Source organism: Physeter macrocephalus, chromosome 5 (assembly GCF_002837175.3).
Source record: "Physeter macrocephalus isolate SW-GA chromosome 5, ASM283717v5, whole genome shotgun sequence".
NCBI classification, from domain to species: Eukaryota; Metazoa; Chordata; class Mammalia; order Artiodactyla; family Physeteridae; genus Physeter; species Physeter macrocephalus.
The window spans coordinates 78,809,136-78,831,814 of record NC_041218.1 but is presented as its reverse complement, the minus strand read 5'-3'; the positions used below and the strand labels follow the sequence as shown (position 1 = coordinate 78,831,814).

The window sequence follows — 22,679 nt, the reverse complement described above, 5'->3', positions numbered from 1 at the left end:
AAAAATCTATGATGTCTCCTGTTAATAATGGGAAATTTATCAAATTAACTTTAATTTCAAAAATACAGAAAAGTTTAAAAAAATGAAAAAGTTAACCTTTTGTCATTCTTACTTCTGACTTGTTAAATAAAATAAATAGAACATTACAGAATAGGTTTATTTTACAGGGAAGAACTTTGGGGAAGTTTTTTGTTTTTTGTTTTGTTTTGTTTTTTGTTTTTTTAAAGGAACACATTAAGATCCAAAAGAAAAAATTAAATAAATAACAACCGAGGTAAAGAACTTCTCGTACAACGTGTCCATCCAACAGCACACCCATTTTTCCTTCTTCGAGAGTCATTTATATTCTCCCCCGTGAAAATATTAGCACCACTTCCCCTTGGCTGGATTCCTTGACACTCCCTACAGTGAGAGCAGACATCTGTTACTGAGCCTCTATTTAGGGAAAAGGTAATAACGCTCAGAATACACAAAGGAAGAAATCTCCTCTATAACACCCAGCATGGTATTTTTCAACCCCATCCCCTAAAACAGCTATCTGAGCAGAAGCTCTGAATATCTGATATAATTAGCTTCTCTTGCCAGCAGTGTCCTCTGGGTTGCACTGTGGATTCCCAAACACAGGTGTTTACACCTGTGATGGTGACCTTATTTGGAAACAGGATCTTTGCAGGTAAAATCAAGGTAAGAATCTCAAGATGAAATTAGCCTGGATTAACGTGGCCCTACATCCGATGACAAGCGCCCCTGTAAGACATGAAGGCTATGTGAAGAAAGCCCAAGATTGGAGTGATGCAGCCAATGGATGCCAAGAGATGTTGGCAGCTACCAGCAGCTAGGAGAGAGGCATGGAACAGATTCTCTCTCAGAGCCTCCAGAAGGAAACAACCCTGCTGACACCCTGATTTTGGACTTCTGGACTCCAGAGCTGGGAGAGAATAAATGTGTGTTGTTGTTAGCCACCCAGTTTGTGGTTATTTGTTACAGTAGTCCTACGAAACTAATACTGGGCACTGCTTCCTCTCTCACTAGAGATGTTGCAAGAATTTAATAAGTTGGCAAAGCTTTCTCCTGTAGTAAGCCCCCTAGAAGAACCACTTGTTCCAAAGTGAAGAGGGTCCTAAGAAAACCATTAAGTAGGAGTACAGAGAAAGAAACCTATTGCCTGTAGAGAATGACACTTTCCTATAAAATAAGGACACTGAATTTTTAATAGACACAGAGAACTTTAGTGTCTTCCTACAATGCTATCCTTACACGCTACACCTAAATCAAGTTGCTACCTTCACTCACACTTTTGAAAGTCTTCTTTTGTAATTGACTTTAGAACCTGTTGGGAAGTTGTACTAGTGTTCTCTAGAGAAACAGAACCAGTAATTTATATATATATATATATATAGGGGGTCGGGGGGAGAGAGAGAGAGAGAGGGAGACATTGATTTATTATAAAGAATGGGCTCATGCAGTTTTGGAGGTTGAGAAATCCCACAATCTGCCATCTGCAAGCTGGTCGTGTGGTTCAGTCTGGTCTAAAGATCTGACAACGAGGAGAGCTGATGATGTAGATTCTAGTCCAGATCTGAAGGCTTGAGCACCAGGCATGATGAAGGCAGGCGAAGGTGGACGTCCCAGCTCAAGTAATCAGCAGGAAGGGCCAAGTTCTTCCTTCCTCCACTTTTTTGTTCTATTTGGACCCTCGACAGGTTGGATCATACCCACCCACACTGGAGTGGGCAATCTGCTTTACTGACTCCACTGATTCAAATACTAATTTCATCTGGAAGTACCCTCACAGACACACCCAGAAATAATGTTTAGCCAAATATCTGGGCACCCCACGACCCAGTCAGGTTGACAGTTAAAATTAAGCATCATACAGGTTATGCAAGCAAAACAATATCATTCATTTATAGTCACAATTCCAATGTTATTATCCAATCTTTCTTCTTAGGCAATTTAAATTACAATTAAAGGAAAGAATACTGTACTTGAATCCACATGACTTTTAACTTAAAAAATTAGATAGATAGATAGATCCTCAAAAGATGAAGAAATTTCACTATTTATAATTTTATACCAACCAGACTGGCAAAAATTAAAAGTGTGACAGTACCTTTTTTTTTTTTTTTTCTTTTGCCTGTGCCACACAGCATTCGGGATCGTAAGTTCCCCAACCAGGGATCGAACCTGCACCCCTTGCAGTGGAAGCGCGGAGCCTTAACCACTGGACCGCCGGGGAAGTCCGACAATATCATTTTTAAGCAAAGATATAAAACTTTTGGACATCTACATCTCTGCTGCTGGCACTTCTACCGGAAGAACTGCTATACTCATTAGGTCATAAAGATGCAGGTGCCAATACTTCTCACCCCAAAAATTCTAAACTTAGGTGTGTAGAAGTAGCTCTTACACAAATGCAGCAAGAGACTTGCAAGTTTCAAGGTAACATTATTTGTGATAACAAAAGTGGAAACAGCCCTAATGTCCATGAACAAAAGAATGGATAAGTCAGTGGACCAGATCTATACAATGGAATATAGCACTTAAAGTGAGTGAACCGCAGTTATATACCTGTATCAACGTGCCAATATGGATGAAGCTCACACCCATAATGGTGAACAGTAACCAAAAAGAGTAAGGTGCATGGGCTTCCCTGGTGGCGCAGTGGTTGGGAGTCCTTCTGCCGATGCAGGGGACACGGGTTCGTGCCCCGGTCCGGGAAGATCCCACATGCCGCGGAGCGGCTGGGCCCGTGAGCCATGGCCGCTGAGCCTGCGCGTCTGGAGCCTGTGCTCCGCAACGGGAGAGGCCACAGCGGTGAGAGGCCCGCGTACCGCAAAAAAAAAAAAGTAAGGTGCAGAATGCTCATGAGTATGTAACACACTGGAAGCGCCCTGCTCATAAACCCTTAAGCCTTATCATTTCAGCACAGGCCAGTCCAACCCCTAACTGTCAGTAATTTCAACCCTTTGCCAGAGGGGTTCCTTTGTTTGCAAAGCACACTCTGCCTGCACACGAGGCAGGCCAGAAGTGTCAGGGAATTAACACCCTCCAGGAGCCAGCCCTCAACCAATGATCCACAGGACCTGTGTATAAATACTTGGGAGGATTAATTCCAAAGTGTATACTCTGCTTCTCAGTGTGATTAAGATATACGCACCCACAGGGCTTGTAACTTCTTTGTTGTCTGCTTTCTCTTCCTTGTCTCAGTTCCCCACTCCCTTGCTGGCCTTCTGTGGCTGTAATGGTTAATTTTATGTGTCAGCTGAGCTAAGGGATGCCCAGATAGCTGGTAAACCCTTTCTGGGTGTGTTTGGGAGGATGCCTTGGGAAGAGATGAGCATTTGAATGGGCAGACTGAGTAAGAAGGTGGCCCTCACCCATGCAGCTGGGCAACACCGAACCCGATGAGGACCTGAACAGAACGAAAAGGCAGAGAAAGGGCGAATTTGCTTTCTCTGCTTGAGCTGATAAACCCATCTTCTCCTGCCCTTGGACACTGGTGCTCCTGGTTCATGGGCTGTCAGACTCAGAACAAGATTTACACTATTGGGCCCTGAGTCTCAGGCTTTCAGGCTCGAACTGAATTACACCACCAGCTTTCCTGGTTGTCAAGCTTTCAGACGGCAGATGGTGGCACTTCTAAGCTTCCACAACCACGTGAGTCAATTCCTATAATAAATACAAATCTCCTCTTATATGTATCTATATATATCCTATTAGTTTTATTTTTCTGGATAACCCTAATACAGTGGCTTGCCACCCAACTAAACTACTTGTATTAGAATCCATGTCTCAGAGTGTGCTTCTGGGCAAACAAAACTAAGACAGTAGGGTTCTATTTGTATGTGATTCAAAAATAAGTAGAACGACAATATATTGTTAAGACAGGTGGGGAGTTAATTGTAAATCGGTACAAGATGGCGAAGCGGGGGCTTCCCTGGTGGCGCAGTGGTTGAGAGTCTGCCTGCCGATGCAGGAGACGCGGGTTCGTGCCCCGGTCCGGGAAGATCCCACATGCATGCTGAGTGGCAAAAAAAAAAAAAGGGGGGGGGGGTGGCGAGGCAGTGCGGAGGCAGCAGCTGCACGAGGGGCTGCGGCCACGGAGGCGAACCAGCAACCGAAACACCCGGGGTTAACCGTGTCTCGTCCACGACCCTCCTAGGTGAGAATTATGAAGATGATGACCTAGTAAACTCTGATGAGGTTATGAAGAAACCATGTCCAGTACAGATTGTTCTTGCACATGAAGATGACCGTAACTTTGAGCTTGATGAAGAAGCTTTGGAGCAGATATTGCTACAGGAGCACATAGGAGATCTTAACATAGTACAGATATCCGTGGCAGGAGCTTTTTGTAAAGGGAAATCATTTCTACTGGACTTCATGCTTAGATATATGTATAACAAGGTGAATAGTGTCTTTTAAACTGAACTGAGTTAAAAACAAAAATTACCAACCAATACTGTTTAAAAATAGTAGACAAAAAACCAGTAAGAGCTGTATCTTTAATTTTACGAAAATACAGTTCTTGATAAGACTTCTCAGTTAAGACAGTAATGTAAGTTTGCTCGAACTCTTGATTCTTCTTCATCTCCATAATTCCTTTTTGCATGTAGTACATATTGAGGCATATGATTGAGTACCTGTGTTCCAAGCATTGTACCTCTAAACTAAGATATCTGAGTATACTCTGAGGTCTCTGAAGCACTGTTCGGTCTCTCGCTTTCTGTTATTTCCTCACACCTTCCCCTTCTTGATCGCCTTTACAACAGTGGGTGAACTGGGCTGATAGAGACTTCTGTAAAGGTATACTTATGCTTCTCAAATAAGTCTCCTTCAGAGACTTCTACTTTTTGAGATAAGGTTCAGTTCCTTAAAGTGACTTCCATGGCCTTCCATGATCTCTGAGCCTCATCCCTTGTCTCTGTATGTCAGGTATACTATAGTTTTTGCAGTTCCTCGAATATGTTGTGTTATCTCTCAAATGTTGCTATACTATTGGCTAATCTTTTCATAGGAAGCCTTCCTTGGTTTCTAAGACTGTGTTTTGACCATGTGGCTCAGGTCCTATGTTTCATTGATACTACTTTAGTTACTTATTTTTACTGGCTAGTTTACTGTCAGGAGTGGGCCTTATCTTGATTACCGTATCTCCCATGCCTGGCAAAATAATTGGCCCATAGTAAGCACTTATTTTCTGTTTTGACTGATGAATCACCCTTTCTCTACACATTTTCACTTTTTGATGGTACGAGACAATTTGTATTTCCCTCCCCCTCCCTGACTTCAACTTTCTCCCCAGAACAAAAGCAAAAAAAAATTTTTTTTTTCACTTGAGTCAGAATATTTTTCTAACAGTTGAAAGTTAGACTGAGGGAATGAGAGTTTGATAGGAACCAAGAAGGAGGAACTGAAAATTTGTAGTGGAGCACTTAGGGGGAAGGGCCTTATAGGAGGATGCTTTAGACATTCAGAAGGCCACATGAAGGTGCTAGAAATAACACTTTGACAGAATTATGTAATTGTCTAAACATCTGTCAGGGTGTTCACCTTTATGAGTTCTGTGTAAATCTGTAACCGGCTATGCATCCTACTTGAGATAAGTAATAAGGCAAACATTCCTAGTTGATTTTCAGGAAGCTTTTCAATATTCTTTCCATAGGGAGCTCTTCAGACATGTTCAAGCATGCCTGAGTATCAAGAATGTAGTTCATGATAAAGAACACTATTTTACACAATTTGGAAATTGAGAAAGATATAGTATTTTAAGGTTTTTCCACTTAGACTTGATTATTTTCCAGAATTTTACATCTGAAGTAGAGAAATGTATAGTGACTTACTCTTTAAAAAAAAAAGTCTGTACATTTAAAGATGATAAAGAATTTCTGTATTTTGAGGCTCTAACTCCTTAAGTTAGCTTGTGTATATTGTTTCTATCTGTGTCTGAGCTGTTCACTGCAAATGTACTTGATTCCAAGCAGGTCACAGACTGTTAGAAGGGGAAGGGAGCTTAGATCACTTGTCTAGCAAGTTTCACCTTAGATGCCATTTCTTGTTTGATCTCTGATCAATTAGTAGTGGCTGTTCAGAGGGGGAGTAGCAGCCCAGACATGTCGTATATTTGTAATCTCTGAACTAATAGAATTTCCTCCTTTGTGGGGAAGATACTGAAGCCACAGAATGGTAACGAGGGCCTGAGGCTACACCCCTAGTTAGTGGTTTCTAAGATAGATGTCTTTATTAATTTTCATTCATAAGGTTTCCTTATAGGATTCCTGATGTAAATAATCTTAATCTGTTAATTGAAAATCACATTAAACAGTGTTTGATTTGGAGGAATAACAGGCTTCTACTTATACTGACTTAGTAGTGGTGGGTCATGCTTTTCCTAGGAGATGAAAGTAAAGAAGAAAAAACAGTGGGATAGTTTTGGAATATTTCATTAACCTGTATGCCTGCAAAGATGGGATGGTAGTTGAAGAAGGTAGGAGATGAACAGTGGCTTTATACAGTCGTCCCTAGGTATCCCAGAGTGCGGGCGGAATTGTGTGGGGGGGTGTTGATTCCAAGACCTCCAGTGGATGCCAAAATCCCTGGATGTTCGGGTTCCTTATATAAAATGGTGTAGTAGAGTCAGCCCACTGTATCTGTGGGTTTCACATCTGGAGGACCTACTGTACTGACTTCATATGTCTTCTGTATTGACCTGAATCAGTTTATGTAAAGGGGCAGTTCACTAAAGGAGCCAAATGTAAATATTTTACGTTATGATTTAGAAATAGATACATGTTTTAAATTTGATTAATTAGAAAAGGAATCATAACAAAGCTGAATGTGAGTTCTTTTCTGTTGGATAAAAACAAAACCTTAGGTAGCTAAGTTCTTAAAACCAAGTATATTCTGAGATTGTTACCAAACATTTCCAAATTACAGGGGAAATTCTGATTTTTAGGTCTCATTTTCTTGCAAAGTAAACAGCTTCTTACACAGTTTTTTTTTTTAAGCTGCTACTTGTATTATGAAAATAGGTTGTTTTGCTTGAAATATAGGAGGAAAGAAGTCAGTCTTTTGTAAACTTGAGAAATGAATTAAAAGTTTTTCTAGAATAAAATTCCTTCATGTCATGATGGAATTAATCGGTTATTTATTTATTTTATTTTTTTTTTTTTAAAAAAAGAACAGGTGCAGCAGGTAGTTAAGGCTACAGAAGCTAGAGCGGACTGCCTGGGTTTGAATCCAGAGTCTGCCACTTACTAGCTGTGTGACTTTGAGCAAGTCTCTTAACCTCTTTGTGCCTCAGTTTTCCCATCTGCTGCATGGGGATGAAACAATATTTACCTTTTATGGTTGTTGTGAGGACTAGAGTTAAAATATGTAATGAATTTAGAATAGTGTCTTACAAAGACCAAGCTCCCAAAGACTGTTAGCTCTTCCTATTGCATTCGCAATAAAACCATAAGGGAAATTTTAAACACAATATTCAGAACAGTGGTTATTTTTGGAAGAGAGAGAGCTTGATAGGTTCAGAGATGGGTATATGGGGGTCTCAAAGGTATTAGTTATGTTCTATTTTTTAAAGTTGGGTAATGGATATATTTTTGTTGTTTTATTATTATGCTTTATAACTTACATATAAATTACATCTTTTAAAATATCTATCAAATAGTGCATAATTTTTAAGAGTTGAAAAAATAAAATAATATCCACCAAATATATTCAAATTTATATGTCTTTTATGATTTCAGGGTACTGTCTGCTTCAGCTAAGGCCAGTCCTCCCCCCCTCCAACCCCACCTTTCCCAGCATTCCCTGGAAGCACTGGCCTCTCAGGCTTTACCAGAGTGGTCCCTTTAAGGAAAGTTTGCCAGACACCTGTAACTTGCAATGCCCTGGGGTGCAGCTCACATCACATGATCCTCCTGCAGATACTCAGCAACCTTGTACTGTTATCTTTAAACGTATCTTGGTTTTAAAAATTCTTTCCTGGGACTGCCTTGGTGGCGCACTGGTTAAGAACCTGCCTGCCAATGCAAGGGACACCGGTTCAAGCCCTGGTCCAGGAAGATCCCACGTGCCGTGGAGTAACTAAGCCCATGCGCCACAACGACTGAGCCTTCACTCCAGATCCCACGAGCCACAACTACTGAGCCCATGTGCCACAACTACTGAAGCCTACACGCGTAGAGCCTGTTCTCCATGACAAGAGAAGCCACGACAATGTGAAGCACGCGCACCGCAACGAAGACCCAACACAGCCAAAAATTTTTAAAAATAAATTTAGAAAAAAAGAATCGACCTGCCAGTGCAGGGGACACTGGTTCGATCCCTGGTCCAGGAAGATCCCACATAACACGAAACAACTAAGCCCGTGCGCCCAACTACTGAAGCCCGCGCAGCTAGAGCTGAGCTCCCCAACAAGAGAAGCCACCACAATGAGAAGCCCGCGCACCGCAACAAAGAGTAGCCCCCGCTCACCGTAACTAGAGAAAGCCCGCGCGCAGCAACGAAGACCCAACGCGGCCATAAATAAATTTATTTTTTAAAAAAGTCTAGCTGTGACCGGCTGAGGCGGCGCGGCGGCATAGGGACGGTAGCCTTGCCCGGCTGCTACAGCACTAGGGTGTCAGTCGGTCCCACCCAGAACACTTCAGTTCTGCCCTGCAAGTATATATTTAATAACTGATTGGTGTGTCCCTTTAATACAAGAAAATGGAAACTGAACAGCCAGAGGAAACCTTCCCCAACACCAAAACCAATGGCGAATTTGGTAAACGCCCTGCTGAAGATATGGAAGAGGAACAAGCTTTTAAAAGATCTAGAAACACTGATGGTTGAATTATGCATATTCTGCTTCAGAGCAAGAATGCTGGGGCAGCGATTGGAAAAGGAGGCAAGAATATTAAGGCTCACCATACAGACTGCAACGCTAGTGTTTCAGTCCCAGACAGCAGTGGCCCCGAGCGCATATCGAGTATCAGTGCTGATATTGAAACAGTTGGAGAAATTCTGAAGAAAATCAACCCTACCTTGGAAGAGGGCCTGCAGTTGCCATCACCCACTGCAACCAGCCAGCTCCCACTCGAATCTGATGCTGTGGAATGCTTAAATTACCAACACTATAAAGGAAGCGACTTTGACTGCGAGTTGAGACTGTTGATTCATCAGAGTGGCTGGAGAAATTATTGGGGTCAAAGTTGCTAAAATCAAAGAACTTCGACAGAACACTCAGACAACAATCAAGCTTTTCCAGGAATGTTGTCCTCAATCCTCTGACAGAGTCGTTCTTATTGGAGGAAAACCTGATAGGGTTGTAGAGTGCATAAAGATCGTCCTTGAACTTATATCATAGTCTCCAATCAAAGGACGTGCTCAGCCTTATGATCCCAGTTTTTACGACGAAACCTATGAGTATGGTGGTTTAAAATGATGTTCCGGGCTTCCCTGGTGGCGCAGTGATTGAGAATCCGCCTGCTGATGCAGGGGACTCGGGTTCGTGCCCCGGTCCGGGAAGATCCCACATGCCGCGGAGCGGCTGGGCCCGTGAGCCATGGCCGCTGGGCCTGCGCGTCCGGAGCCTGTGCTCCGCAACGGGAGAGACCACAACAGTGAGAGGCCCGCGTACCAGAAAAAAAAAAAAAAGAAAAATTAAAATGATGTTCCATGACTGCCGTGGACGTCCCATGGGATTTCCTATGCCGGGAAGAGGTGGTTTTGACAGAATGCCTCCTGGTCAGGGTGGGCGTCCCATGCCTCCATCCAGAAGAGATTGTGATGATAGGAGCCCTCGCCGAGGACCTCCTCCTGGACGAGGGGTCCCGGGTGGTGGCAGAGCTCGGAATCTTCCTCTTCCTCCACCACCAACTAGAGGAGGAGATCTAATGGCCTATGACAGAAGAGGGAGACCTGGAGACCGTTATGATGGCGTGGTTGGTTTCAGTGTTGATGAAACCTGGGACTCTGCATTAGATACATGGAGCCCATCAGAGTGGCAGATGGCTTATGAACCACAGGGTGGCATCCCCCCAAAAACCAAAACAAAACAGAACAAAAAAAAACTGATGAGCCTTTAGAATGGTCCAAAGATCGGATCATTACCATTACAGGAACACAGGACCAGGCACAGAATGCATAGTATTTGCTGCAAAACATTGGGAAGAAGTATGCAGATGTTGAAGGATTCTAACGCAAGATATTTTTTTCTTCTTTACAGTGTGAAGCAGTATTCTGGAAAGTTTTTCTAAGACTAGCGAAGAACTGAAGGAGTCCTGCATCATTTTTTTTTATCTGCTTCTGTTTAAAAAGGCAACATTCCTCTGCTTCATAGGTGTTCTGCATTTGAGATGTAGTGAACTCTTTGCTGTTCACCACATGTAATGTTTTAGTTCCTTACAAACAGGGCTGGGGGGTGAGGGGGTGTGTGCAAAAACTAACTTCGAAATTTTGAAACAGCAGCAGAGTGAGTGACTTTTCATTTTTGTTCACTGTTGGTGGTTTAAAAAAAAATCCCCCCATGTAATTATTGTGAACTCTTTGCTCTGTGGTCACTGTAACATTTCGGGGTGGGGGGGACAGGGAGGAAAAGTAACAATAGTCCATATGTCCCTGGCATCTATTCAGAGCAGTGTGTGCAATGTAATGCTCTTTTGTAAGAAATGTTTTATGATTTTTAAAGTAAATTTAGTGAACCTTTTTTTGGTGGTCACTTTTTTTTTAAGACGGTCATTTTTCTAATGGCTGAATTCCCCTCAACCTGCCCCCAAACTAAACACTAAGTTTAATTTTCAGTTCTCTGTTGGATGTAAATAAATGCATCTCTTCTTGGACTTAGGCAAAATATCCTGACACATTCAGTTCTGGTGATTTCTTAAGTGATTTCAAAGTCCATTGCTTGGGAGGAGATTCCACCACACATTCATGCTTATAATAAGCTGGGGATTTTTGTTTGTTTTTGCAAATGCTTGCCCCTACCTTGCAACAATTTTCTGTTTGTAATTGTGAAGAACCAAGGTGGGGAGCAATACAACAGATGGAGTAGTTGGTATAGGTATATACCAGAGGCCTAATGGCAGCAAGTTTTATTAATCAGAATAATACTTGGTTATGGAAGTGACTGATGCTAAATAAATTCTGATTATTTTTTATTAGATAATTTCTCACCTATAGACAAACTGTCAGCTTGGTAGTGTCTATTAGTTAAACTTTGTAAAATATATATATATTCTTGTTTTTCCATTGTATGCAAATTGAAAGAAAAAGATGTACCATTTCTCTGTTGTATGTTGGATTATGTAGGAAATGTTTGTGAACAATTCAAAAAAAGATGAAAAAAGTTCCTGTGGATGTTTTGTGTAGTATCTTGGCATTTGTATTGATAGTTAAAAGTTCACTTCCAAATAAAACTCCCAAAATGCTAGATTTGATGTGTGCCCAATTTGAACAAGGGTTGATTGACACCTGTAAAATTTGTTAAAACATTCCTCTTGTAAGGAAATACAGTAATCTTAAATTATATATTTTTTGCGTGAAGTGTTTTTCTAGCATTTATAAATCAGATATGATAGGGGTGGTAAGTTAAAAATTACAGTAGTTGGGCTCTTAGTTTTAAAGGAAGTCCAGCATAATGAGAGCGGAGTCATTCCAATTCTACAAGTCCTCCTATTCTCACATTACCTGTGAGCTGCTTTGAGTTTCTTAGGTTTAACTTTAAAATAGTTCTGGTTTGTTGTGAGAATGTTTACAGATGAACGTAAAATTTTTTTTTCTGGTTCTTAGCTCGTAAATCCTTAAAATGCTACCTGTTAACTTCCAACTGTCCAGAAAGCCTGAGAACAACTCAGCAATTACATGGAAAATAATTCATGGATGCAATTCTGTTTAAGTTTAGAAAAGAGACTTGTGTGTGATAGAAGAACGTGAAGTGAGCAGAATTTTCTGAACTATATGACTAGTACACGCAAAGTTTAAAATTTCAGTGATACCCCTTTTGGTTTAGGGAGGGAGATGGGGTGTTCTCTTGATAAGTGGCAGTGGTATCACAGCATCACTTAAAATGCTACCTGTGATAAGGTTTCCCCAAAGGTGAAATTAGTCTGAATTGCCACTTGGGTGTTAGTTTTCCTCTTGGGTATTTTAAGTATGGGTAAGTTTGGGTTGCATAGGGTCAGTATAGTGTACTTATGCTGAAGTGTGCCCCTCCCCTAGAGAAAAACTATCGGTAATGACATTTTAGTGAAATTGTTTACTTATATTGGAGGAAAGTATCCCTGCAGAGAGCGCTGGCTTTCAAAGTTTTCGTTTGTCATTCAAAAATTAGTTGTGTAGGGACTACCCTGGGGGTCCAGTGGTTAATCCCCCTTCCAATGCAGGAGGTGCGTGTTCCATCCCTAGTCCATCCCTGGTCTGGGAGCTGGGATCCCACATGCCCTGCAGCCAAAGAACCAAAAAGCAAAAGCATTATTGTAACAAGTTCAATAATAAAGACTTTAAAATGGTCCACATCAAAAAATCTTTAAAAAATTACGTAAATAGACTCGGCTGAAAGTTTTTATTTTTGCCTTTAAAAAATCAGACCTTGAACACAACCTACCAAAAAAAAATACCTGACGGTAAATTGGGGACATACCTTTGGAGGGAGGGGCCTTTTTCATTTCCACCTGGTAAATGGTGTCTGAACATGGGCTGGCGATTTGAGAAAATTCTCTGAAGTAAGCTTAAAATTCACTGAACAAATGGAATTTTGAACCTATTTTGTAAAAAGTAAATACTAGGCTGATTTATTGAAGTTTTTAAAGTTTAAATGTAGTTTCAAAAATGTTTTTAGCTTAACTTTTTGAAAATCAACTGATAGGCAAACAATGTTGGAAACCAGATTGCACCAAAGTTTTTTCAGAAGGAAAGGAATTTAAATCTTTTCCCTCCTATTCAAATGTTAATAGTTTGCATAATGAAACTGATAATAAAGTACTTGAATTTTATTGAATGATCTGTCAGTTACTCCTAAATCTAATCACTGATATCACTGCAACACATAGAGACTGAATCTTTTAGGAAAATGGACAGCAATTTTTCTCAACCATATTAGTGGTTTTGTATTGAAATGCTTTATGTTGTTGGTACTCAAAATGGAATTACTGTTCCACAAACGATAGGTTGTGGTTTGCTTAATTAAGATGGCTGCTAGTTAAAGAGACCGGTATTTTAAATTCTCTTTAGATCAGTGGAAACTTTTCTGTCAATAGGTGTTCAGTGCCATCAAAATGTTTATTGAAAAGGGACTCGGCGATGGCTGAGTGTAAATTAAAGTAACCTTGAATACTACATTTTACATCTCCCACTTACCAAGGTTTGCCCATTGTTGGCAAGTTTGAAATGAAACTGATCCAGCTTTTTTTTTTTTTTTGGCCGTGCCTTGTGGCCTGCAGGATCACAGTTCCCCAAGAAGGAATCAGACCTGTGCCTCCTTGCAGTGGAAGCGTGGTGTCTTAACCATTGGACAGCCAGGGAAGTCCCAACCCAACTTGATGGTGGCATTGAACCCTTGGGAAGCAGTGTTGCAGTGTTTCTCAAATTGTTCTTAGGACCACCTTCAAAATCAGTGCTGGTTAAAAGAATTTCTGGACCATACTTAGCTCTACTGAACCACAATCTCTATAGAGAGGTGCCAGGAATCTGCCTATTTAACAAATTCCTCAAGAGTTTTGAAGACCTGTAATATAGCAACATGTTGTTAAGAGAACCACAAGTTTCCATATTTTTTCATTAATTCATCAAATACATATTTAGTTCCTAGGTGTACAGTGGTAGGCCCTGAAGAGGCAGTGGTTAGCAAAAAGTTATTTGGAGAGACCAGTAATTACCACAAGCTGGTATTGAAAAAGAAACCTCATAGTACTGTGAGATGTGTTTAAGTAGAAACCAGCATACATGTGTGTACATGTATGTATAGTCATTCACAAGCATATTGCTTGAAACAAAACTGCACCAGGAAAATCCCAGTGTGTTGACTAAAATTCTGCCTTCTGCTCCTCTTAGCAGATGAAAAAATAAAGACATGGGGCATATATACACAGATTAACATCATTTACCCAAGCCAGGCCTCAACACCCAGTCAGGGAAGAAATCTGATCTGAGGAAAAGGAGAGAAGGGAATATCTGAAAAATGAAAGCCCAAGCAGTTATCCATTTGTCTATATTAAAATGGGGAGCTCATCTGCTGAGTCAAGGTGGTTGGATGTGCAAATACATATTGAAAAATGTGAAATGCAAGTGTTTTGTGGGGTTGGGCTTCCCTGTTTGCTAACTGAGCAACAGGCACTAGCAACAGTGTTGGAGTAAAATGACATACCAGCTATCCTATGACCTCAAAGCTTTCTATCCACCTCACTCTTTGTCCAGAACCCATAAGAATTTCCTATCCTCCCTCTCTACAGATCTCCCCCTATTTCTCCCTCCTCCCCCGAACTCAGACCTATACCCCCAAACCTGTAATTGTGAAGGAAATAAACATTTGGTCACCAAAACCTCACACTTTTCAAAATCTCAAACATTCTCCCCAGAAATAAACATTTGGTCACCAAAACCTCACACTTTTTGGCCACAGCACATGGCTTTTGGGATCTTAGCTCCCGGACCAGGGATCAAACCTATGCCCCTGGCATTGGAAACGCAGAGTCCTAACCATTGGACTGCCAGGGAATTCCCCATTTTTCCCTTTTGGACATCTTATTCCCTTTGCCCCTTTTTTCCCTAAAGTCTTTCTACCATTAAGGACAGGCTTCATTGGAAAAGAAGGGCCACCTTGTTCACCTAGTATGAAGAAAGTCTATAGAGTAGCAAGGGAAAGCATACGATATCTGCGTATCAGACCAAAAGTGGGAGAAGTGATTTTGATAGTAATGAGACAGATTTGGCAGAAACTGTAGAAAGTGCTAGCTAAGTCCCTCAGATATCGCCCTAGGGTTCAGCCTGGGGCAGGGCAAGTGAGAGCAGAAATTCCAGGAAGGTTGAATAAGAAGCCAAAAACAGAAGCAAGGCTCAAGACACCTATTTGGAACACTGCAAAGTGTCCCTATGACCACATAAGCTAGTAAAGCACAGCAGAATTTAGACATATCATGTTTGGGCACAGAGAGAACCTGACTCTCGTTCTCTCCTCAGAATTTCCTTTGATGCCTATATGGCATAAGAGGAACATTAGTTAAGTGCTAAGGGGCTTGCCATGGGGCCACTGTGATGAAGGGGGTGGTTACTGCATAACAGGAGCTATAAGGTAGACAGAGCCCACCCAGGGACTGGATGGAGACAGCAGAATTTCAAAGGGTTGTCAATACCAGTGAAAGCCAAAGTGAGATCAAGTTGGTCAAGGAAGACCACTGGGCTGAGTGCTGAGAAACCAGACCACCAGTTAACACTAGCTTTGGTCATTCAGTGGTAACTAGGGAGAGTAGGTGCCAAAATTCAGACACCAGACAGACTACGCCTCAGTGGTCAGAGTTTACTAACAAAGGCCCTTTCCTTCCATTATCAGAACACCTAAACCCTTTGCACCCAGACCTTGGAAAGTCTTGGAAAGGTGGAAATGAAAGAGCTTTTAGGGAAAACAAACAGCCCTAATAATAGGTCTGACCTTTAAGTTAACTGAAGAGTTATCTAATTTGAATTAGATCATTTTAAACTGGAAGAGATGAACTTACTTTTACTTGGCAAGTTTATGTGTTTTTTTCTAACCTCAATGGAAAATGGAAACAATGAGAAGGAGGGTATAAGGGAATTTGGGACCTCTAGAAGTCCCCATTTTAAAAGCAGGAGAGGGGCTTCCCTGGTGGTGCAGTGGTTAAGAATCCGCCTGCCAATGCAGGGGACACAGGTTCGAGCCCTGGTCTGGGAAGATCCCACATGCCGCGGAGCAACTAAGCCTATGTGCCACAACTACTGAGCCTGCGAGCCACAACTACTGAAGCCCGTGTGCCTAGAGCCCATGCACCGCAACAAGAGAAGCCACCACAATGAAGAGTAGCCCCCACTCACCACAACTAGAGAAAAACCCACGGGCAGCAACGAAGACCCAACGCAGCCAAAAATAAAAAATAAATAAATAAAATCAGGAGAGGTAAGGCTAATACTACCAAACTATATGTTCCAGGTGGAGGTGGCCCCAGATGGGTTGGGGCCTTCATTTGGTAAATCACGTGGCCTTTTTTATCTAGATCATTTATTCATACCTGTGTTTCAAACTGGCACCAATTCTGTGTACGGTCCAGACTCCAGAATTCTGTGGGATCAGGCTGACACTAATCTCCAGCTGAGATCAAATCATGGCTTGACCGATTCCCTGCCCTATCCAGCTTCCCTCACTCCCTTTCACCTGAGAGCATTTCCCCAGCAAATCATTTGCACAAGAATCCCAGGGCTGGGCTCTGCTTCTAGGCACTTAATCTAAGACAGCTGAGCTGGAGCTAGAGCAGAAATTTATTTCACCTAGACACACTTGACATAGAGTTTGATGCAGTAAATACTGATACATTGAATTATCTCCTTCTGAGGAAGGAGTGCGAATTTTTTTACTTTATGAGGCATAGCTGCATTCTGTTAGTCAGGAGTATTTTTGAAAGTATATATATGGGAATAAAATTGTTTGGATGCTGAACAGCCATAGGGGTGAATTTTGTTAAACAACACAGCAGCAGTTTTTCCTTTCTAATAGAACCCTGTTTTCCTTTTAGAATTTTTCTCTCCTGGTTGTATGTAGACTTGATGAGATAGAAATCTTGGTCATTAGAGACTCCTTATCACCCAAAAGAGTAGGCATTTGACCCAGCCTTGCCCAACCAGACAATTTGTCCTGGGACTTTGAACCTTGAACAAAATCATGGAAGCAAGTTAAAATTATCAGTTTTTTCAGCAGCACCAGTAAAAGAGAACTTTGGGTAGTGTCTGCTCTCAGTACTCTAGAACTGCCTAATTTCTGTTTACACGTTTCATTCCCCAGCCTTCCCTTCCATCCTGAGAGCTTTTTCATAACTCTTTTAAAAATTCGTTTTCCTTAATTAGCTAGCTAGTTGCTATTATACGCAGCCCATCAAATGAAGAGGCTTTTCTATTTATTTATTTATTTATTTATATTGAGGTATAGTTGATGTACAATATTATATAAGTTGCAGGTGTACAACATAGTGAGTCACAATTTTTAAAGGTTATACTTCATTTATAGTTATTATAAAATATTTGCTACATTCCCTGTGTGTACTATATATCCTTGTAGCTTATTTATCTTACACATAGTAGTTTGTACCTCTTAATCCCCTACCCCAATCTTGCCCCTCCCCCCTTCCCTCTTCCCACTGGTAACCACTAGTTTGTTCTCTGTATCTGGTAAGTCTGCTTCTGTTTTGTTATATTCACTAGTTTGTTGTATTTTTTAGATTCCACATGAGTGATATCATACAGTATTTGTCTTTCTCTGTCCAGCTTATTTCACTAAGCATAATACCCTCCAAGTCCATCCATGTTGTTGCAAGAAGAGGCTTTTCTTGTACAGGCAGCATGGCTAATTTCAGGGAGGAGAGCCACAAAGTATGGGTGAGAGCTTCCTGCTCCACCTCAGCTGCCACTGCTGCAACCAATGTCAGTTGGGCCTTCACAGCTATGCCATCTGGGCATAAATCAGTCATTTTATAGGAGAGTGCCAGGCCCTATCTCAAGGCTGCCACTGAACATCCAGAGCAACTAGCAATGTGCCCCGAGTTTCTGGCTTTTTCTTCCACTTTCAGACTGTGATAAAATGCCACACCTCACAGGCAAGGAATCTGACTTCTCTAACAGCCACCAAAGGGGCTGGTTGATGCAATCTGGAATGATGAAGGAGTTAACTCCCAGCGGGGAAAACTCTGACTATAGGGAAATAAGAGACAGGAGAGAGATGTGCACTGTCCCGTGATGGATCATGAACCACAGGGTGGCTCTGGATGTGATTATTCCTATGCTGGGGGTCGTGGCTCATATGGTGATCTTGGTGGACCTATGATTACTACACAAGTAACTATTCCCAAAGATTTGGCTGGATCTATTGTTGGCAAAGGTGGTCAGCGGATTAAACAAATCCGTCATGAGTCAGGAGCTTCGATCAAAACTGATGAGCCGGGCTTCCCTGCTGGCGCAGTGGTTGAGAGTCCGCCTGCCGATGCAGGGGACACGGGTTCGTGCCCCGGTCCGGGAAGATCCCACATGCCGCGGAGCGGCTGGGCCCGTGAACCATGGCCGCTGAGCCTGCGCGTCCGGAGCCTGTGCTCCGCAATGGGAGAGGCCACAGCAGTGAGAGGCCCGCGTACCGCAAAAAAATCCCCCCAAAAACCAAAACAAAACAGAACAAAAAAAAACTGATGAGCCTTTAGAATGGTCCAAAGATCGGATCATTACCATTACAGGAACACAGGACCAGGCACAGAATGCATAGTATTTGCTGCAAAACATTGGGAAGAAGTATGCAGATGTTGAAGGATTCTAACGCAAGATATTTTTTTCTTCTTTACAGTGTGAAGCAGTATTCTGGAAAGTTTTTCTAAGACTAGCGAAGAACTGAAGGAGTCCTGCATCATTTTTTTTTATCTGCTTCTGTTTAAAAAGGCAACATTCCTCTGCTTCATAGGTGTTCTGCATTTGAGATGTAGTGAACTCTTTGCTGTTCACCACATGTAATGTTTTAGTTCCTTACAAACAGGGCTGGGGGGTGAGGGGGTGTGTGCAAAAACTAACTTCGAAATTTTGAAACAGCAGCAGAGTGAGTGACTTTTCATTTTTGTTCACTGTTGGTGGTTTAAAAAAAAATCCCCCCATGTAATTATTGTGAACTCTTTGCTCTGTGGTCACTGTAACATTTCGGGGTGGGGGGGACAGGGAGGAAAAGTAACAATAGTCCATATGTCCCTGGCATCTATTCAGAGCAGTGTGTGCAATGTAATGCTCTTTTGTAAGAAATGTTTTATGATTTTTAAAGTAAATTTAGTGAACCTTTTTTTGGTGGTCACTTTTTTTTTAAGACGGTCATTTTTCTAATGGCTGAATTCCCCTCAACCTGCCCCCAAACTAAACACTAAGTTTAATTTTCAGTTCTCTGTTGGATGTAAATAAATGCATCTCTTCTTGGACTTAGGCAAAATATCCTGACACATTCAGTTCTGGTGATTTCTTAAGTGATTTCAAAGTCCATTGCTTGGGAGGAGATTCCACCACACATTCATGCTTATAATAAGCTGGGGATTTTTGTTTGTTTTTGCAAATGCTTGCCCCTACCTTGCAACAATTTTCTGTTTGTAATTGTGAAGAACCAAGGTGGGGAGCAATACAACAGATGGAGTAGTTGGTATAAGTATATACCAGAAGCCTAATTAATGGCGGCAAGTTTTATTAATCAGAATAATACTTGGTTATGGAAGTGGCTGATGCTAAATAAATTCTGATTATTTTTTATTAGATAATTTTTCTCCTGTAGACTTAAACCGTCAGCTTGGTAGTGTCTATTAGTTAAACTTTGTAAAAAGTATATATATATATATATATATATATATATATATATATTCTTGTTTTTCTATTGTATGCAAATTGAAAGAAAAAGATGTACCATTTCCCTGTTGTATGTTGGATCATGTAGGAAATGTTTGTGAACAATTCAAAAAAAGATGAAAAAAGTTCCTGTGGATGTTTTGTATAGTATCTTGGCGTTTGTATTGATAGTTAAAAGTTGATTTCCAAATAAAACTCTCATAATGCTAGATTTGATGTGGGTTTGAACAAGGGTTGATTGACACCTGGAAAATTTGTTAAAACATTCCTCTTGTAAGGAAATACAATAATCTTAAATTATAAAAAAACAAATTCTTTCCTTTTGAATGAGCATTGCACTTAAAACATTTAACAATTAGTATATGCTTATTTTAGAAAAAAAGCTTGTTCAATAAAAAAGAAAAAAGTATGCTCACTATATCATCTATATTCATCTATAACTACTGTTAATATCTTGATGTCTATCCTTCTGGACTTTATATTCTATTATAGATTTTAAAACAAAATTACATTATAAAGAAGTGCTACTAAATGATATCCTTTTAAAACTTAATGTACTGGGAACATCTTTCTTTCTTGTTATTTTTTTTTGTGGTATGCGGGCCTCCCTCTGTTGTGGCCTCTCCCGTTGCGGAGCACAGGCTCCGGACGCGCAGGCTCAGCGGCCATGGCTCACGGGCCCAGCCGCTCCGCGGCACGTGGGATCCCCCCAGACCAGGGCGCGAACCCGGTTCCCCTGCATCGGCAGGCGGACGCGCAACCACTGCGCCACCAGGGAAGCCCTGTTATTTTTTTTAAAATTAGATTGCAGGAATAAACAGAAGAGACTCAACAGCTGCTAGATCAACAGAAGGAAGAAGAGTTTACTGTAAGTATGCCTGGCACTAAGGGATACAGGATCCATGAGACCCTAGAAGGGACACTGGTAGCAGGAGCTTGAGAAGCTTCCTCTAGGGTTCCACCGCTAAAGTGACTACACATCAATGTGTATTGGGGCGGCGCTCTCTTCTTTATATTGACAGGCTTCCCTGCCATACGTATCTTTTTCAGGTCCTTATAGCTTCTGCTTTTCAGCTTCTTCTTTCCCGTGACTTCAACCTATCAAAACCTTTGGCTTTTTTCTGACCCACTATTACCCTTCTAGCCTCTCCTTATCTGGTGGAGTTTCACCTTTAGCCTCACTCTGTCAACCACTTAAATCTCTCTTTCAGGTTCACAAGACTGAGATTCTGATAGATCTTGATAGTCTCCTTAGGGGTGGGACTCTTGTGTCAGGACTTCAGATACGTTAATGGTCAAGAGACTGGCTGTCCTCGGGCCAGATGCCTGCCACTCCTGGTCTGTTTGGTTGTGTCCTGCCCCTGCCCCACAGCCCGCGCTTTATCCTTTCCTATAAAACGTCTCTGTTTAGAGTTGTGGTGCCCTGTTGTGGAAACTTTAGGTATTACAGTCACCATAATTTTCTTCTAGAATTGTTTTCAAATTACGGGTGCATTAATTTAGGATGATAACATCAACTAGAGGTTGACAACCAGAATTTTAAGAATGGAATAGAGTGGAATGGAATGGAACAGAACAGAATGGAACTGAACAGAAAAGAACGAAACAGAATAGTATAGCATAGACTAGAACAGAATATATGAGTGCATCGCACTTCTTATGATTGAGTATTGTTTCATGAAACTTATTTCATATGTGTGTGTGTATAAAACAATGTATAGGATATTCAAAAAAATTTATACACTGGCATGACACAGGAATAGACACCCACGGTAAATAACTAGTACAATTGAACTGATGGGAGACAGCTGACCCTCAGCCCGTTATGGATGGGCATGGTTGTAATAAACGTGTTTATTTCTTAATATCAGTCATGTCAAAAGAATTTGAAAGACACTGTTCTAGAACTCAATAAAGTTATACATCAAAATTTTAATGAGTGTGTCCTATTTGTACAAATGTGCTATAAGTCATGCAACCTAGGGGCCTTGTCTCTTTTTTATTTTTCTCTCCTCTTTACTCCCAAGGAATACAAAACAGTCCTGTCACTACGAGAGGCCCTAAGTGATTTTGATACACTCTTAGGACACAGCTCTCCTGCATGTGACACACACATTCATTCTCTCCAACCCTCCTTCCTTCCGTTCTTCTCCTCCTCCTCCTTCTTTCCCCCGCCCCCTCTCTGTCTCTCTCTCTCTCACACACACACATTGAGCATTACTGTTTTTAACCATTTTCCTATTACTGTCTGTTTAGATTGGCGCAGTGGTGGAGTGGGCTGGTTAAGAGCATGAGCTCTAGAGTTAAACTGCTGGAGCTAAATCCTGGCTCTTCCGTTTACTGGGTGTGTGACCAGGTGACTTAACCTCTCTGTGCCTCTGTCCTTCATCTGTAAAATGGGCATGATAATAATAATAGTACCTTCCCCTCAGAGTTGTCTGGGAGGGCTGAATGAATCAACCTATGTAAAGTGCTCAGACGAGTGTCTACGACACAGTAAATACTCAATTCAATGTTAGCGCTTATTATTATTTAGATTGTGTCTAGCTTTTCACAATTACAAGTAAAACTATTGATTCAATGAGTACTTCTGTAGCGAAATCTTTGGAAACACACTTTATTAAGTCTGACATTGCTAGAATTGCTGGGTGAAATATGTACATTTTTAAGGTTTATTAAGAATTTTGCTATATTATCTACCTGACAGGATCTTCTACCACCAATGTTTGAGAGCCCATTTCCCAGAAACTCTAGTCAACACTAGGTGTTATGATTTAAAACAAAAAGCCCTGGCAATTTGATTGGGAAATAATGATATCCATTATTGTATAAATTTGCTTCTCTTTGATCACTGGTGACGTAGAATAATTTTCAAGTGCTTATTCGTTATTTATATTGACTCTCCAGCAGAGCACGTTGAGAGGGTGTCTTGATGTTGAATTACTTTTACATGTGACTATGTCCCCATTCATCTGTGAAAGTCTCACTTTTGAATCTTCCACTCTAGCTGAGCACAAGTCCTGCACACAACTGGTCCCAATACATCTTAGTTGAATTAAGTATCACAGTCACCTCATCTGATTTCTGCAATGGATTTTTGAGCAGAATTCTCTAGCAGT

At 41.2% G+C, this 22,679-nt stretch overlaps 1 pseudogene; it reads left to right on the top strand.

The window, feature by feature from the left end:
• The first annotated feature begins 8,623 nt into the window (after nt 1-8,623).
• On the top strand, nt 8,624-18,617 carry LOC102976547 (heterogeneous nuclear ribonucleoprotein K-like; annotated as a pseudogene).
• Nucleotides 18,618-22,679: the final 4,062 nt, after the last annotated feature.